Raw genomic sequence first — 8,516 nt, 5'->3', positions numbered from 1 at the left:
TTATTTTTTTAATAATTTTTTAAAATTTATTGACGTGTTAATTTTGACATGTCGGTAAATTTTGACGTGTTTAACAGTAATACATCAGTAAAAAAAATTTACTGACTCCTATGTTTCTGATATTCAACACACTTCAGAAACGCCACGTCAGAAAAGTTTTCTGACGTTTTAGACACCATGACATGTCAAAAAACTTTGGTAAGGAAAAAATTGATTTTTTTTTGTAGTGAAACATAAATATTTTACGTTTAAGAATGGGTTAGAGTGTTGGATGGAACTTTCACACCGTCAATTCACTTTTATTTAAATTAAATATTTTACGTGTTGGACATTACCTATTAAAAGATAATTTGTGCCTATATGTGAGGTAGAGTGTTAGCAATAATTGAGTGATTAATTTTACATCTTCCTATTAGTTTAAACTTTTAGAATAACTGATAATTTAACAAAGTACCTTCCGTTTGGTTTAGGCTTTGAGGTGGTGGAGACAACACGAGTCCCTCACCAAAAAAAAAAAAAAAAAAAGGAAAAAAAAAAGAAGTCAAATTAAGAAATCGCATAACTGCACGTTCTTTCCACTATTGATCATAGAGGAGACGATGATCTTGATGTATGTGCCCAACTATGTGGTTCCGAGATCGTTGAAGATCTGGGAAGTTGACCCTTTGTCCATGGCATGGCATGGTGGGTAATTGATGTTTGAGTGTTAAGTTCACGTCATGGTCATGTCAAAATATGATTAACTTTAATTTAATTTATTTAATTAAATGAGTTAGATTTTTAATTTCAATTCGTTAATTTCACATGGAATTTACAGCTCGTATAAAAAATTAACAACCTAAAAATTGCATATAGAGTTTAAGTTGTGTCGAGATTTAGGTACAAATTCACTAAATTCATATTAAATTCGAGTTAATTCACGGGTCAAATCAAAACTCAGTCCGCAGCTTTGCTGGGTTACTAGCTCAACATGAGTCATTAAGAAGATAAGCAAAGGCTTTACTAAATTCGATATCTAGGGGTGCTATCAAATTCTCATTTGTTTATAGATTTTGAATTGTTATCTTAATTTTGGGTTTTGGTGACTGTTCTAATGGAAGTCATGATTATCCTTTGACATGTAAATTGTGAGTAGGATTGGTACTTTTTATTAGCATTTAATGCTTTTGTGTAAATAAAGTTGAAGAATTGCACAAAATTTTTTTTGTCTCGGCTGGAGAAGGAAAATCTTGCAAGGGATACAAGGAAAAATTTCAGAATACTTGAAATTAAAATGAACTAAGAACATATGAAGAGCTTACTTGTAAAGTACTTCAACAGGTATAGCATGAAACCCTATAGAATTATAACAACGAAAATTGCAATTGTCTCCTAGTTCATGAACTAAGGCTCAGTGATTCTCTTGCTGCTACCATAAACTAAGGCTCCGTTTGTTTTAATTTCAAATCAAAGCACTAATAAGAATAATCGGAAACGAAATAAGGAAAACTTTAATACATTACTACATTAGATTGAATTTCAAGCTCAATTTTCTGTAGGGCAAAAATTTTCTTATAAATTCGAAAATAATAATAATAACTTAAAAAAAAAAAAGGCACGCCACCCCTTGGTTTTTCATTTTTCCTTTTTTTTTTTTTTAATTCTTAAAAAAAAAAATTAGAAAAGATTTATAATATCATTATTTTATGATAATACTCCAACAAGGTAACATTGTGGCATACAAGCCACAATTTCTTATACTATCACAGTTTATGCGGAATTAACAGATATTTATCAAAGTAAACAACCATCAAAATATAAATAATCACACACAAGGATTTTAGTGACGAAGATGAAACCTTTTAGAAATCGATCTAAAAGTAAAACCTCTCTAGGGTAGCCAAACTTAAGAAATCACTATCAAAAGATTATTCAGAGATTACAGACACTAGGAACACTTACAACCCTTTGCAAGACCTTGGCTCTGTAAGATTGACAAGCCTACATCTCGTCTTCTTGCTCACAATCTTCTTCAACTTGATTCTCCTTAACCGGACCATTTCGATAGACTTCTCAATAAAGCTCAATGAAACTAACAATAATCAAGCCCACACAGATTTTCTCTCTAAGTATAGCCTCTCACGAAACCTATGGCAGAATTTTGTTCATCTCTCTCTCTCTCTCTCTCTCTCTCTCTCTCTAAAGATGTATATATACTCCTGACAAAACCCTAGACCTAACCCACTTAAAATCATGTTTTTGGGCCTAAAACTTACGGGGTGTCCGAACAGGTTTAGTTGGCTGTTCGGACAGGGCCTTGCGGAGCAGAAACAGAGTTTCTGGAAATGCTGTCCGAACATGGGGAAGGCATGTCCGAACAGGGCATGCAATGGGTGAAACTGCATTATGGAAATGCTGTCAAGCCTTGATCAACAGCTCCGATCGATGGGCTTTTGTGGTTCGATTGAGCTAAAATTTTGCAGAGACGTTCATCACACATGAATTTACATTATGAACGGTGAAGATTGTATTCTGAGTATTCTATATTAGTGTTTGAGTCCGTGAACAGTAGCATCTGTATTTTGGAACTGAATTAAGCTAACACAAGAACTAACAAACTCCCCCTTTGGCAATTTGGTGACAAAACCAAAATGCCGAGCCAATCCCATCATCTCCCCATATTTACTCCCCCTTTTTGTCACAGAATGACAAAATGTCTTCATATTTTCTGAAACATTTCACAAAATACATCAAGGCATATATAGAATAAGAATACATAAATAAAACTCATGATAAAAAAAAAAAAAAAATGACGTAGAATGCAAGATCATAAAGAAACATCAGCAAAACTCCCCCTCAATGTATGACTTAATTATCAACAAGAAACTGGAAAAGCAAAATATGTTTCTCCCCTTCAAAAGTCAAATGAACACACTGATATATATATCAATGACTCATGTATTGCACAATGAATATCCCAAACATGCTCCAAATATGCAAAATATACATGAGACTAGAAATGGCAAGAAACTTATATTGCTTAACCAAAGCAAAGAAAAATATTTCATTCAACCCATGCTTGTGTGGTGTGTGTGTAAGCTATCCAAAGAGGAAAAATTTCAACATACAAAATGAGGAGAAAGTTTCACCACCATGAGGTTTTGACAAGTATATTAAATCAAAAGTCAAACCTTATCATACTAGGGCCTAGCCACTCTCATCCTATACATTTCACTTTGTAAAACATTTTGCACAAGTTTGACACAGTGAAATAAATGCCTTTTGGAATATGATCTTTTGATTTTATTTGTTTCACTATTTTGTTTATTTTTCTCTTTGAGAAAGTGTCCTTAAACTTTTGGTGCTTATCACAAAAGAGAAAGCAGGAATTTTTAAGCCTTTGGTTCAACTAGCAAATGGTCAATTTGAAAAATATGACTAGTCAAAAATCTCATATGGTTACCTAATAGACGTCACAAATAAAGTAAAACAAAACCTCAATTTAAGCTTAAATGTGCACAAGAGATAAATGATAGGCAAAATGTACCACATAAGCTCAGGCTTTAAGTAACCACAAAAACAAGTCCATTGACATAAATTTTCATCTCATGCATATTAAGAGCATTCCAAGACGCAAGGAATTAAATCCATAAAAAGCAACATGAGAAATTAATGGACTATCTAGCTGTATAAGACAAAAAAAAGAAAAAAAAAAAGAACCAAAGTAAAATATTTTTGTCTTTTTGATATTATTCACAAAAGAAATGCACACAAACAAAATACAATTTCAAAACAAAATAAAACAAAAATGCAATTCAAAACGAAAAACAACATGCTCTAAGATATGCAAAGATACGCAAGAAAATCAATCCTAAGCATGTGGGTGATTCACCTAACATAAGGTGAGATCATCACCACTCCACCTCAAGGGGTGAATGGTATCATCCTTCCTAACCCAAACTCGAAAAATCTTAAGTCTAGACTTATGACTTTGCTCAAACTTATCTAGGCTAGATAATACTTATCTCATCATTATGACCAAACCCTTAGTTTCTTTCCTAGAATAGGAATTTTCATTTATATGCACATGAGGTTTCAAATTAAAACAAAGTCGAATGTGACCCACTTTTCCATAGTGATGACATAGAGGGACAAACATTTGAGAAGGTAGTTTCCTAGGAGGTTGCATGACTCTAGGTGTAGAGTAAGATGCATGAGGCTCAATGTAGATTTTCTTACCTTTCTTACCTTGAGGAATTGGAGCAATTGCTTGTTTTTCTTCACTTGAAGATTATTCTACTTTCACTTGTTTAACAAAAACAGTCTTTGAAGTAGAAGCACGGTTAAAAGACAAAAGAGTAGTTTTTATCAAATCCTAAGCCAGATCTGTCACTAGAATGCTTTTGAATATGCAACATTTTATCAAGCTTTTCACTAGAGAAATTACTCAAGTGATTTCTAGATGCAGTCAGATCATTTTGAAGGGATTTATTTTTAGCAATTAACACATGATTTTCAGATTTAAGAATATTGCAAATAACATGTGAATCACTCAAAGATTTCAACAAATTATCCCTTTCAAGCTCAAGATTCTTAAAATCCTTAACAATTTTTAAGTTAATAATTCTAAGCATAGAAAACTTTTCCATTAAATTGTTAAAGGAGTTTTGAAGATCATTAACCCTATTTGATTCATTATCAGAGGCAGACTGAATATCTAATTGACTAGAATCATCAGAATCATAGGATGCCACAAATGCCACATAATTAAGAGTTTCTTCCTCATCAGTGTCACTCAAGGTAATATTGAAGGCTTTTTGACCTTTTGGATTATTACTGTTGAGGTTAGCACAATCCTTTCACACATGACCATAGCCAGAACATTCATAATATTTTGGACCACATGGGTCTCTTTCATTTCTATCCCGAGTACTCTCCTTTTGTTTTCCAAATTTCTTGGAAATTTTATGTTCATTTCTAAAATACCTTCGAGCTATCAAGGCAAGTTCCTCTTCATTTGGTGAATCATCATCAGATAACTCATCAAAGTTCTTCCTAAGAATTCTAAGGGCAATATCCTCATTTTTCCTTGGTTGAGGCAAGGAAAACTCATAATTTTGAAAAACACCAACTAACTCTTCTATCCTCATGGTATTAAAATCAGTGCATGACTCAATAGTAGTTACCTTCATTCTGAATCTTTCAGGAAGTGATCTCATAATTTTTCTAATAAGCTTAATGTCAGAAACTTTCTTTCCTAGATTTATCATGAAATTTCTAATTTCACTAAGTTTACCAAAAAATTCATTGAATGTCTCATCCTCTAATATTTTAATATCCTCAAACTGAGAAACTAACATTTGAAGTTTCGAAGCTTTAACAAGATTAGTTTCTTCATACGTAGTTTCTAAGATCTCCCATGCATCCTTGGCACTATCACAATTTGAAATTCTGCAGAACTCGGTTTGTGAAATTACCAAGCATAGAGCATTCATAGCTTTGTCATTCGCCATACAAGTTTGTTTTTCAACATTAGACTATTCAGCTATCGGCTTATCTGGAGCTTTAAATCCAGATTCAATGACATGCCAAACGTCTATAGATTTTAAGAAAAATCTCATACGAGACTTCCAATAGCCATAATTTGATCAATCAAAATTAGGCACAGTGTTAAGAGTTTGAGATATCTTAAACAAGAAACAAAGATCACACTTAGGAATTTAATCCTTCACGGAGTGAACCCGCTTTGATACCAATTGAAAAACTCTAAACAAATAAATATCACAGTTTATGCGGAATTAACAGATATTTACCAAAGCAAACAATCACCAAAATATAAACAATCATACACAAGGATTTTAGTGACAAAGAGGAAACCTTTTAGAAACCGATTTAAAATAACTTAGAGAATAACTTCTTTATGGGTATGGCACAAACCCACCCCTATGTGCCCACCAATGAAGAGTTGACTCCTCAGCATGGAGCATATTAGAAATATAAACCCAAAACACCTGAATATATCAGGTTTTTTTTTTTTTTTTTTTTAAGAATTTGCAGAGGGAGGGGATGAGGGTGGCTCGCCACCACCTGCTCATCTGGGGTGGCCAGCGAGCCGCCCCAGATGGGTGGAGGTGGCCACGCAGCCACCCCTGGCAAATTTTTGAGGCAGTCTTATTGACATTTTCCTTTGCTACCTTATGAAGATGGCAAAATCAGTCTTCATAGACAATGGCATAAGAAGAGAAATGGCCCTTCTTATACGTCATCACCTCGTTAGCCACCGAAGACACGTGGATTGACACAACAAAATTAGGGGTGTCAATGCGGGCGGTTAAAAACTGCCCGTTAACTGTTAACCGCTAGCTGCTTAACCGTATTAATCGCCTAACCGCTATAACTGCCTAGCGGTTATTGGGTTTACTAACCGTAACCGCTAACCGCCTTTTTATATAATATATTTTTATAATTATAATTATAAAAATATTTATACATATAACATAATCACGTGATCATTAAATCACAATTTGAGTATTAATATATTATCACTATAATTTATATGATTGTATCATATAATCACTTGATCATTAAATCACAATTTTTTTTAAAAATAATTAAATTACAATTTGAGTATTAATATATTATCACAATAATTTATATGATTATATCACATGATTAATTGATCATTAAATCATTTGATTATATAATAACAAATTATACATATATAATATGACATAACTCATAAGTATACCAATTCATACTAATACAACAATTAACTATCTAGAGACTTATTTTCAATGTATGTTATAAACTTATAAGTCTATATAAGTCTACATATGTATATGAATAATATAAATGTATAATATCAATACTTAATCATATGATTCAATGACAATTCAAAAAATTTATTCAAGATTTCAAGTAAATCATATTATTAATGTACAATGATGATATGATTCGTATAATATCAAATTAAGTAATTGAAACTAGATTAAATAATGACCAATGTGTTACTTATAAACACAATTTAAGTATTAATGTATTATCATTATATGTTGTGACAATTGTTTGAATTCTGAACTTTTTTTTTATATGTAGTGTTGATTTTTTTTTTTTTTTTAAAAAAAGTTAACCGGTTATGATTTAATATTTAAGAAAAAATTTTTATAAGTACAAGTAAATGTAAATTTTGGGTCAAATATTTTTGATTTTTCAATATGGGCTCTTTTTATAGCAATTGAGCCCGAGAAGACACTAAAAAAAAAAAAAAAAAGAGGGTAAAAAAAAGCCCAAAAAAAGAAGCATAAAAAGCCCTAAAGAAAGCCCAAAAACGCCCAATTTTGAAAAAGCGGTTAGCGGGCGGTTATCTATTTCACTAACAACTAATTGGTGGTTAACCGCTAAGCGGTTAGCGGTTGCGGTTAGTGAAATCTACTAACCGCTAAGGCGGTTACGGTTAGCGGTTACTGCCAATAACCGCTAACCGTAACCGCCTTGACACCCCTAAACAAAATCATCCTCAAACCCTAAGTTTTCTAATCCAATTATGCATGTCAATATCTTAATTCCTCAATTCTAATTTTCTAATCAATTCATTTTCAAATCTCAGCAATTTTGATGACAAAGATGGTAGCATTTAACTTAATTGGCTCAACTGTAAAATAGCAAATTTTCAACATGCTTTATTTTGTTGAAGATTTGGAGAGTTGTGTCACTGTTGCTTTGTCCACATTAACATGTTGAGACAATTTTAAACTTATTATCACTAATGTGATACTAATCACTTGCACCATTCTCATTTAAGGAATATATATTCCATCATACATGAAATTCTACCACTCTTTCTTTTGCACGAGACGTATCCCCCATTGTTTGAGCTAGCTGTATAGGTTGAGATGAGACTTCTTTCTACTCATTAAGAGTACGGTTGGTATGCGGATTAGAACTCAGAATAGAATAGTAATACTGGAGAATAGTTATTCCATTCATTTGGTTACTTTTTTATTCACAGGATAACAATCTATGTTGAATAGTTATTCTTCAAAATGACAAATAGCTAGGAATAACTATAGCTTTAGTGATGGGAATAGCACATATTAATATCCAAACAGAAGCCATCCATTAAGAAAGTAGTCCCTCATGTCACTGAATAGTAGTGTCTTATAATACTCTTTTTTTTTTATTATTATTGCTTTGTCACTCAATGGCCACTTATTCCAACCGCTTTGCTAGGTCACTAGCTCAATCCAACCCACATAACCCATTTATTTTCCAAGAACAAGTAAATAAGCAAGACTGAATAAAAATCATGGTCTGAATCATTAAGAAGATTATCAAAGGCTTTATTGAATTTACTATCTAGGTGCCATCAAATTCTCATTTCAAGCACCCAGTTCTTATTTTAATTCATTTGGTTGAATTTTTTTTTCTTTTTTCCTTCAGATTTTGATCAATTGTTGTTATCTTAATTTTGGGTTTTGGTGACTATTCCAGTGGAAGCCATGATTGTTCTTTGACATGTGAATTTTGAATATTGGTGC

This window comes from Corylus avellana, chromosome 1 (genome assembly GCF_965113065.1).
Source record: "Corylus avellana chromosome 1, dhCorAvel1.hap1.2, whole genome shotgun sequence".
Classification (NCBI taxonomy): Eukaryota; Viridiplantae; Streptophyta; class Magnoliopsida; order Fagales; family Betulaceae; genus Corylus; species Corylus avellana.
This window is presented reverse-complemented; position numbering follows the sequence as displayed.